Below are 11,454 nucleotides of genomic sequence, written 5' to 3'. Positions count from 1 at the left end.
GGGAGGGGTGCTCAGGTTAGTGAGTTTCTGGACCAGGTGAGCAGGGGGCTGGGGGAGAAGGGGCATTCCTAACAGCAGCTGGAAGGAGCTTCAGAGCTGCTCCGGAGACAGGATGCTGAGGCCCTGCTCATTGCAGCTCCAATCGGCTGCAGGATAAACATTCACCAGGCAGAAACCACAGAGAATCGCATAGCGAGATGGGCTGCCAGGAGCTGGAAACACCAGGAATGCCCAGGCCTGGGGACTCAGGGGGAGATGAGGGAGAACGGGGGAGATTCCCTTTGCCCCAAGGAAGAGTAGCTGATGCCTGATCCCATGCCAGGGGCCTAGTATCTGAAGGGCTTTTGAAGTCAGTTGAAAAGGAACACCACCCCACCACAAAGACACACACACAGAGTATTAACAGAAGACAAAGCCTCACTGGCTCCCTTAGGCATCTCATGTCCATTCCAGGCAGGAACTACCCAGTGCCAGCATCAGTCCTCAGCAGGCTGCCCAAGCACTAGCCCAAGGCCTACCAGCAGTGCCAGCACCAGAGAGGCACGGGGGATGCACCAAGGAACCACAGTGCCAGGATGCATTTTCTGCCCTCCCCTGGCTCAGTCCTGCCAAGACCCTTCCCCCTCCAGTGGAATGTGCTGGAGTTGGAGAGGAAAGTGCTTCCTCCAAAGTCCTTACCTGGGATTAGGGCTGGAGCCTGTGGGGATGGGAAGATCCACCAGAGATATCTGTCCTTGCTTGGTAAACATACAATGAGGACCTGGCACACAGAAACCAAACAAACACCTCCCAACAGGGAGATCCGTGTCTGAGGCTTCAGAAGAAAGGGCCGGAGCGTGGGGAGAAGAGAGGAGGCTTCAGGAACCCCAAGTTTCCCATTCCTGCCATGTCCATGTTACCTCATCCTTATCCTCACCTTGACTGCTAAGAAACATAGTAAGCATCTTCTTGGCTGTGCACGGTGGCTCGTGCCTGTAATCCCAGCACTTTGGGAGGCCAAGGCAGGTGGATCACCTGAGGTTGGGAGTTCAAGACCAGCCTGACCAACACGGTGAAACCCCATCTCTACTAAAACTACAAAAATTAGCTGGGAGTGGTGGTGGGCGCCTGTAATCCCAGCTACAAGGGAGGCTGAGGCAGGAAGAATTGCTTGAGCCTGGGAAGCAGAGGTTGCAGTAAGCTGAGATCGAGCCACTGCACTCCAGCCTGGGCAACAGAGCAAGACTCTGTCTCAAAAAAAAAAATAATAAAATAAGAAAAAGAAACATAATAAGCATCTAAAAGCCCAGCAAGATGATTTAGACAAAACTCCTACACTTGTAGGATGGAGGCATAGAAATCTTCTAGCCCAGAGATTTTCAAGCCCCGCCTGCTGAGCCCTAAGCAGAGAGGTGGGAGCTGAGTGTATCCACTGTGACCACCCACACTGACACACACTTACACACCTCACACAGTATTCACACCTACTCACACATACACACACATGCATACACACACTCATACACTCACAGGCCTTCTCACACATGCACTCACGCTGGTTTTATATACTCAGCTTTCTGTGAGATTTTGCTTCAGCAAAGATTCTCCCTCTTTTAAAGCCCAAACACGCGCTTTAGCCTACCTCCAAAAGTTTGTATAGGTCAGAAAACTGAGACAGAGTGGGGCCTCAGCCTGCCTAAAGTCCCACAGCTGTTGTCCTGCTCAGCAGAAACCAGCAGGCAGGTGCCCTGGACCCAGGATGTCTGTCCCCAGGGGATGACCTGAACTCGGGGAAGAGAAAGAGGTAAACACTGTAGGCTCCTGACAAAGGCAGGAGGCAGGTCGGGGTTGGAGGAGGGACATAGACCCGGGGCTGCTGGAGCTCTAAGCAGTTTCTTGCTTTGCCCAAAGCCATGCCCAGGAAACACCATTCATTCCCTCATTCACTCGTGTGCTGTGCATGGGCCCTGAGCCAGGCCCTATGCCACATGCAGAATTCAGAGATGAAAGAGACTCAGGCCCGGCCCCCAGCAAGCTCCCGGTAGATGGGAGAGGGGAGAGTGGGGGAGGGAAAGATCTACACAAACAGCTACAAAACAGAGGCCCAGCAGTATAGTGTAGCGGGTAAGATTAAGTGACCATGTAGCAAGGCAGTGACAGGCCTGGCCTTTGCAAAGAGCCACGCCTTGGGGTGAGAGCCACTCATTAGCCAGGCCTAGGTATTCCCCTCCCTAAGCTCCAGTTTCCTCCCCTATAAAACATGGACCATTATCACACCAGCGTGGCATGTGGTTTAGAGCCCGGGCCTTGGAGCCAGGGTGGCCTGGGTTTGATTCACAGAGCCACCATTTTATTTCGAAGCCATGTCATGCAATGGCCGTTACCTCACCTGTCAGAGCCTCAGTGTCCCCACCTCTGAAATGAGGCTAATAACACCAACCTCAGAGGACTTGGGGGGGAATAAATGAAAAATCAGGTATGAAGCACAGTATCTGGCACTCCATAAAATCAATAGCTATTACCAGCAACGTGAAGGTTAAATGGCATGTGTCAGTCATCACCGCAGGGGACAACCACTCAGCAGGTGTGGGCTGGGAGGAGCTTTTTGTTTTGTTTTTTGAGTTTTTTGTTTTTGTTTGTTTGTTTGTTTGTTGAGACGGGGTCTTGCTCTGTCACCCAGGGTAGAGTGCAGTGACACAATCCTAGCTCATTGCAGCCTCAAACTCCTGGGCTCAGGTGATCCTCCCACCTCAGCCTCCTCGGTAGCTAGGACTACAGACATGCGCTACCACGCCTGGGCCAATTTTTTTTTTTTTTTTTTTTAGAGACGTGTTCTTGCTATGTTGCCCAGGCTGGTCTTGAACTCCTGGGCTTAAGCAATCTGCCTGCCTCGGCCTCCCAAAGTGCTGAGGTTACAGGTATGAGCCACCATACCTGGCCAGGTACGGGTTTCTAGAAAAGATTTTGTGAGAGGATAGGCACAGTGGCTCACACCTATAATCTCAGCACTTTGGGAGGTCGAGGCAGGTGGGCTGCTTGAGTCCAGGAGTTCAAGATCAGCCTAGGTAACATCTCTACAAAAAACTATCAGGGCATGGTGGTGTGTGCCTATAGTTCCAGCTACTCGGGAGGCTGAGGTGGGAGGATTACCTGAGCCCAGGAGGTTGAGGCTGCAGTGAGCCATGATCACACCACTGCACTCCAGCCTGGGTGACAGAGTGAGACCCTGTCTCAAAAAAAAAAAAAAAATTTGTGGGAGTCGCTCACTGCTCCCCGTGCGGTGGGGTGGAGGGAAGGAGAAAGTGTTCTTCCAAAAACCTGAGACTTGAAGAATGAGGAGTGGGAAGAAAAGGGCTCAGGTGGTGGGTGTTTCTGGCACAGGGAAAGCCGTGGGAAATGGCTTGGCCAGGTGAGACAATGCAGGGAGTTCAGGGAGCAGTTCAGTGTTGGAGGCATCACACTGGGAAAGAGTCGGAGGCCTGGAGGCTGGGGAAGGCAGGGGGTGCTATTTGCCCCTAGCGATAAAAAGGATTTTTGACTATCAGAATCTTTAGAGAATATTGTTGGCTGATATCTTGTGGAATGTCCCTTACTTTGCCTTGAAGGACTTTATTTATGCCTATATGTTTTACTTGAAATCTTATAAGCAAAGACCACATGATTTTTGTCTTGTTTTCCTCCATAGCTAACACACGACATGCCAATAGACTATGGTAGATTGCTTGCAAAACATTGCTTCAGTTATTGCCCTCCCTATATCCATGCCCATTGCCATGTGACTTTGCAGTTCCTCCCCTCAAGAGAAGTCTATTTCCCCTGCTCTTGAATCTGGGCTAGGCTGTGACTTGCTTGGCCAATATAATACAGCCAAAGTGACTTCTCTGAGCCTAAACCTCAAGAGGCCTTGCATGTTTCTGCTCATTATCTTGGAACACTTGCTCAAGCTAGTTGGCTGGAGGATGGGAGTCACAGACCCCATTCATCCTCATCACCCCAACCAGCATCCAGCCAACTACCAGAGGAAGAGCCACCTGGCCGACTTGCAGTGAACCACATAGGTGCATAAAGGGAAACAGAGCTTCCCAGTCTAAACTGCAAAACTGTAAGCTAAATGAATGGTTGTTATTTTTAGCCACTAAATGTGGGTTCCTTTGTTACAAGCAAAAGTTAACCAATAGAAAAGTGAACCCACACTCTTTATAACAGATTGATTATCCCTTTATTCTGTCACCAAGGATGGAATGCAATGATGCGATCATAGCTCACTGAAGCCTCCAACTCCTGGGCCCAAGCAATCCTCCCATCTCAGTCTCCTGAGTAGCTGAGACCACAGGTGCCCGTAACCATGCCTGTCTAATTTTTTTTTAAATTTTTTGTAAAGACAGCTCTCACTATGTTGCTCAGGCTAGTCTTGAACTCCTGGCCTCAAGTGATCCTCCTGTCTCAGCCTCCCAAAGTGCTAGGATTACAAACATGAGCTACTGTGTCCTGCCCACTCTATCCCTTCTTAATCCCAAAGAACAAATGGGTCAAAGTCTGAGTTTGATTTGCAGCAGGAAAGCTTTATTATAATCAAGATCATGCAGGGTGTGAGATCACCCCAAGCCAGAGAGAAGAAAGAGGTCTGTCTCCCCAACTCTGAAGTCATCAAAGATCAAAGCCAAGCAGGGTTGGAAGATGATGGAAAACCAGAGGCACATATGCCAAGTCAGTCCAGTCCTAGATGGGCACAGGGGCTCACCAGCTATCCCTGATGTCAGGATCCAATAAGCAGGCTTCATCGGGGGTCTGCCCATCTGGGGATGCTCATCTGGGGCTGGGCAGGAGATGTTTACAGAGGCTCTAGTATCATGAAAGGAAGCCTGTGGAGAGATGGAAGGGAGATGAGGGGGAGAAGGGAGGACTGTAAGCAGGAGCAGAGAGGTTGGGACTTGGGGAAAGATGAGGAAACTCAAAGCAAGGACACTAGAGCTCAAAGAGCTGGAGAATCCTGAGGGGGAAGGACCCTGGGGTCTCCCAACCTACTGATCCCCATCTAATTCCTGAATCTCTGTTGCAGCAAACCTGGCAGATGCACCCCCAAGTCTGAGGATGGGGGGCTTATGAGGCAGCCCCCTCCATTCAACAGATTTGTTAGTCAATTATTTGGATACTGAGGCAAAAGACGGCCCCAGCCTCACTCTTAGATGTACATCCATGGCCCTGCAGTGCCACTGGACACACAAAACCACATCAGACACCCTGCAGGGCAGCTCCCAGGCACCTCAAGTCTTCTCTGAGCTAAACATTCCCAGTCATATTACCCAGCCTTTTACTATAATTTCATATTACATTTCTATTTTATAAAATTCAATGTGTACATGGGAAAATTTTCCCTGATCTAGAGACCAACTCACCTGTGTGAGTCTTTCTTACATTTAGATTATGTTCATCCTTTTGGCAGTTGCATCATGTAATACTTGTGCAAGCCAACTACTGACTAAAATCCCTGAGTCTCTTTTCCACCTGAACTGTTGCTGATCCTGGTCCCCCATCCTCACGAGAGTTGAAAGTACTGGCTGTGAAGCCCCACAGAGCTGAACCCCTCATTTGTGATTGTATGACTTTGAGCAAACTAGTTATTTTCTCTGAACCTCATTTTCCTTAAAATGGGGATTATAATAAAACCTACCTCATAGGGTGGGTCATGATAATGCACAATTTTTATGACTGAGACTCAGCCATGTGTAGATTTGGTCCTAGCCTCATCCTAGGCTCTGTCAAAAATAATGATCAATTCAGAACCAAGGGCCTGTCTCTGACACCTCACTAGAGATTTCCCTAACATCTAGCTCTATTCAGAATCTGTATTCCCTAGAGATTCAAAAATACTCGAAAAAAAAGAGTGATACCTTGACTCTCCACCCCACAATCTAGAGTTGTGCCTCCCTCCACCCAACAACCTAGGATTGTCCCTTACCTTTCGTCTCATTTTGGTCACCAGATTTTGAGGAAGAAGACTGGGAATGGGATGATTTTCCACTTCCTCCTCCATAGCCACCACCACTTCCACTCCCTTCTTCACCGCCTCTGTAGCTGCCTCCACTTTCACCTCCAAAACCACTTCCTCCACCATGGCTGCCTCCACTTCCTCCCCTGGACCCACTTCCTCCACCATAGCCACCCCCACTTCCTCCTCCAGAACCACTTCCTCCTCCATAGTTGCCCCCACTTCCTCCACTATGGCCACCTGCACTTCCTCTGCTATGGCCACCTCCACTTCCTCCATCATAGCCACCTCCACTTCCTCCTCCAGAACCACTTCCTCCACCATAGCTGCCTCCACTTCCTCCCCTGGACCCACATCCTCCACCATAGTCACCTCCATTTCCTCCTCCAGATCCACTTCCTCCACCATAGCTGCCTCCACTTCCTCCCCTGGATCCTCTTCCATGACTGCCTCCACTTCCTTCTCGACCTCCTTGGCTACCCTCAAGGCCAATTTTTCCAGCTCGGAGGATTCACTAAGAAAGAAAGAAAACAAGAGAGTTAAAATGAGCGGCCCAGGCCAGGCACGGTGGCTCACGCTTGTAATCCCAGCACTTTGGGAGGTCAAGGCAGGCAGATCACGAGGTCAGGAGATCGAGACCACGGTGAAAACCCATCTCTACTAAAAATACAAAAAATTACCCGGGGCGTGGTGGTGGGCGCCTGTAGTCCCAGCTACTTGGAGAGGCTGAGGCAGGGGAATGGTATGAACCCGGGAGGCGGGGCTTGCAGTGAGCAGAGGCTGCACCACTGCACTCCATCCAGCCTGGGCGACAGAGCGAGACTCCGTCTTAAAAAATAATAATAAAAAATTAGTGGCCGACACACACATATATGAGGATGGACCTGGACAGAGTCAGAACCCAAACATGAGTCTTTCTGTTTTCCTTCCTGGGAGGCAGAGGACAGAGTCTGGGCTGGCACCATAGCTGGGAGGGGAGAGCCTCCAGCTGGGACTGTGGGGCCCTCCCCTCCCTGGAGCAGGGAGGCAGCTCCTTCTCTCAGTGTCACCATCCCCCTTCCCCAAAGCCCAAATGCACTGAGGTCCCTCCCGCCCCCAGGATGAAGAAGTCCTCAACCCATAAGACCCTGTGTATAAGAACTTCCCCCAGCTGCCTCTATCCAGAGGCATAGAAGTAGTGTCAGAGGCCTAAGGACCCCCAGGGGTTCCACCGAATCCTGGAGCACCTCCAAGTCTTCCTGGCCTCCCTCAAGCAGGTTGCAGTAGGTCTCGATTTCCTGCTCCAGCTGCATCTTAATGCTGAACAGAAGGCTGTATTCCTGATTCTGGCACTCAATCTCTTGCCGGACCTCAGTGATCTGGGCCTCCAAGTTACTGATCTGCTCCTGGATCATCTGCAGCTGGCCACAGTAGCGGTTCTTCATGTCTTCCAAGCTCTTCTCCAGGGCAGCTTTCTAAGGGTCAGGAGAAGGCTTTAAGAGGGATGTGACATTATAACTCCTCTTCTTCCCACTCCTGGGCTGCAAAGCCTTCCTGTGCCCCACCTTGGCAAAGGGTCTACAGCAGAACTACCAACCTTGCTGAGCTGAGACTGCAGCTCAATCTCCAACTCCTGGACACTGTGCCAGAGCTGGGTCACCTCCTTGGCACTGGACTGCACCTCCTGACCACTACTGGATACTTCATGCTCGATCTGGGTTATCTGCAAAACCAAAGGCTCAGTAAGCACCAGGCTGGGCCAGGAGCTTCAGTGGGTGACATTCGGCCCCATTCACCAGGAGCTTCACCTCCAGGGCCAAGGCTAATCTGAAGCCAAAGACAAGTCGTTCTGAGTTTTGGGTACCCTCCAGCCATGCAGGGTTGTCCAGTCCTCTCAACATGACATTCCCTCTCAACAAGGTTGCAGGACCCTTCACACTTTGTCTCACAACCATCTTTCTAATCTAACCTTATTCCAAACTTCCCCCACCTTTCAAACATACACACACACACACACACACACACACACACACACACACACACCACAGACCATGCCTTCATGTATGTGCCAGACTCTGGCTAGGCACTGGAGACTCAAGGAGGAAGGGAACCACCAAGGAGCTCAGTACAGTATGGGAGACACACTGTATCCCTCTCCTATAGTCTTACAATACATAGCATTAGATTAAATTGTTCACATTCTGCTTTTGTTCACACACATCTAATAAACTGTGAGCTTCTCAAGGGCAGCAATCTTGTTTGGCTCATATCTGAGACATCAATACCTCTGAGACATCAATACTTTACATATAACATGGCACTGAGAAGCTACTTTGTAATGATGTTTGTATGCAGTGAATGAAGATGGTTGAATGACTTCCATTGGAAGATGGATAAATGACAGCTGCACTGAGAGATGCAGAGCTAGGAGGATGAAGGAATGGGAGGAGGGAGGGATGGAGATACGCATAGATGGACGGGAGGAGGATGAATGGGCAGCCCACTCTGCTCACCTGAGTCTTGTATTGATTCTCGATGTCCTTTCTGTTCTTAGCAATGGGCTACTCATACTCCTGATGCATGTCTTTGAGGGTCTTGGTGAGATCTTTGCCAGGAGCAACGTTTATCTCCACATTGACATCTCCACTGTTCTGCCCAGTCAGCTGACTCATCTCCTGCCAGGGAGGAAAGGGAGATGAGGTCAGGGATAAAGCCCTCTGCACCACCTTTCAGATTTCTCCCTCTGGTCCCCCCAGGGTACAAAAAGGGGACACAGTTGTGAAGCCAAAGCCCACCCACTACCACAGGTGATGCCAAGGAGAAGCTGAAAGTGTCCTCAAGAGCAAAGGAGAGGGTGTCTCCCAGGCAATGTTCCAAAGCTCCCCTGCTGTCTCTGTATTTCTGCTCCTCCCTCTCCCCAGTAAGCCATAAGCCCCAGCACCTTATCACTTTATGATTCTTCTTGAGGGCCATCAGCTCCTCCTGCAGAGCCTCATACCGCATCTCCAGGTCAGACTTCTCCATGGTCAGATTGTCCAGCACCTGCCGCAGGCCATTGATGTCAGCATCCACTCCTTGCCGCAGGTTTTGCTCCATCTCGAACCTGCAGACCAGCCAGGGGTAGAAAACAATCAAGAGGGAACCAGGCCATACCAGGACCTCCAGAGCACTGAGATTTGGGGGAAAGGGCTGATGACAGGAGAGGAAAAGAGGAGCAGGACTCACTTTATCCTGAAGTCATCCAGTGTCATGCGAGTGTTGTTGATGTCCAGAAGAGTTTTATTGTTGCCCACTGTCAGGTCCACAATCTGAAAAAAAAAGGACACAGCCATGAAATCATGCTGTGGACCACTGCTGGGAGGGCAAGAGGCCAGGCAAAGCCACAGGAAGTGAGGATTCCATGCAGGAGGATTCTCAAGAGGAATGAGGAACTTTCAACAGCTGGGACATGGCACAGACCCCTTCCAGCCTTCAGCGAAGATGTTTGGTGTGGCCTTCATTCATTCAACAAATATTTGAAGATCTACTGCAAAGGACATAGTAGGATTTAGAGATTACTGACATCCTGTTCCTCAAGGAGCCCACCATTGACTACAAAGTCAAAAGTGTCCTAAAAGAGTTCAAGGAAAAGAGAGGTGGATTATGGCAATGGGAGATCAAGAAAGACTTCAGGAAGGAGGTGGCTGGCAATTAAATTGGGCCCTGAAGGATGGCTAAGTTGTAACATTAATAAACAAATGGAAGAGGTTTGGAGTAGAAGAAACAGCACATCCAGAGACATGCAGAAGTTAAAACAAGAGGAATCACTGAGAATATTGATGAGCCAGACTGTGAGCTCCACCAGAACTAAGTCTAGCACATCACTATGTCTACCCAAAGCAACCCTGAGGGTAGGCACTCACTGAACTGAGTGGCTGAATAAATGGATAGATAGATAGACATGTGGGTGGAGGGAGGGAGGGATGGATGGATGGATGGATGGATGGATGGATGGATGGATGGATGGATGGATGGATGGATGGATAGATAGCTTCCATTCCCACAGTTCTGGATCCTCTCCATCACTTGAATAACCAACATGTACAATCGGGTCCAAAATACTTTAAAAGATCAAGATACACTCCTAAAGAAGCCCAGGAGATGTACAAAGGAAGAGAGAGTATTGACTTAGACCAGACCTAACGGAGGTTCCACATCCAGTCCCAGCTCAGCTCATGTTAACCCAGGCCTCCTCTTTGCTCTGCCCAAACTCTGAAAGTTGAGGAAGTAGAAATGAATGCTCAGTGCACAGGCCAAAGTCCTATCCTGGGATCCCCAGAAACCAAACACAAGTTTGTTTCTGATGAAAGTGTACATTTCCAAAAGGTGGATTCCCTGGCTATTATCTGAGCTTAGAGTTTAGCATTTTACCTTTTTTGGAAGATAAAGAATGTAAGAGACAGAGACCGAGACAGAGATGGTTTCCTGCACCTACCTGGTACTTGAGATCATCAATAGTGTCATAATAAGAGGGGTAGTTCTTCTGGGTAGCAGCAGGTCCCTTCTTGTCATACCAATCCTGGATCTTATTCTCCAGGTCATTGTTGGCCTCCTTAGAGCCTTTACCTTACCCAAGTAAGAGGCCAGCCGAGAATTGAGTTCCTGCATGGTGCTATTCTCATTAGCAGTCAGAATACCACCATCACCACCTCCAGCACCACCCCCAAAGCCCCCAAACCCACCCCCATAGCCATCCAAAGCCACCTCCAGAACCACCACCAAAGCCACCTCCAGAACCACAACCAAAGCCACCTCCAAAACCCCCAGAACTACCATAGCCTCCTCCAGAAGCACCACCAAAACCTCTGGAACCACCCCCAAAGCCACCGCCTAAACTACTGGCACTAAAACCACCCCCAGATCCTCCACCATAGCTGTAGCCAAAACTGCCACCACCTCCCCTCCCATAGACACAAGAGCTTCCCCCACCATAGCCACTAGAAGAGCTGAATTGGCCCCCTCTTCCACCACCCCCTGAGGAGCTGCAGTGGCTGTAGGAAGACCTTATGCTGCCCCCACTGCCCATGCCACCCCCACCACCCCGGCCGCTGTGGCTCAAGTAGGACAAGGAGAACTGTCTGCAGCTCATGACACAGCTGGTAGCTCACGAGTTGAGAAGCGGTGATAGGAGTGCTACCGGCTCCCAAGTGCAGGGTACAGAGCTGTCCCTGGGGCTGCCTACTTATACTCCCAGCTGAAGGTGGCACACCTGGGTGTACCCTTGCTCTGTGCCAGCCTCCCCCTACAGACCCGAGGGAGGTCTGGGATACGAGGCAGCCGGGCTGCCCCAGGCTCAGCGTCCTTTGGTGACTGCCTGGGGGCGGCCCAGCTTCTCTCCATTGTGTGGGATATTTTGATGATATTAGGCTGTCAGGGCCACCATAAATCAGCTCTACTGCCACAGGGGTGACCTAGATCCTGGAGTCTGGTCTCCGGCTGGCCCCAACAGCAGGTCTGAGACTTAGCCT

General features: G+C 50.4%; 1 pseudogene; it reads right to left on the bottom strand.

The window, feature by feature from the left end:
* Positions 1–4,540: 4,540 nt before the first annotated feature.
* LOC129017768 (keratin, type I cytoskeletal 9-like) lies at positions 4,541–11,075 on the bottom strand (annotated as a pseudogene).
* Positions 11,076–11,454: the final 379 nt, after the last annotated feature.

The sequence above is a fragment of the Pongo pygmaeus genome, chromosome 19 (genome assembly GCF_028885625.2).
Source record: "Pongo pygmaeus isolate AG05252 chromosome 19, NHGRI_mPonPyg2-v2.0_pri, whole genome shotgun sequence".
NCBI lineage: Eukaryota > Metazoa > Chordata > Mammalia > Primates > Hominidae > Pongo > Pongo pygmaeus.
The sequence above is the reverse complement of the archived record's forward strand: the minus strand, read 5'-3'. Positions and strand labels throughout refer to the sequence as shown.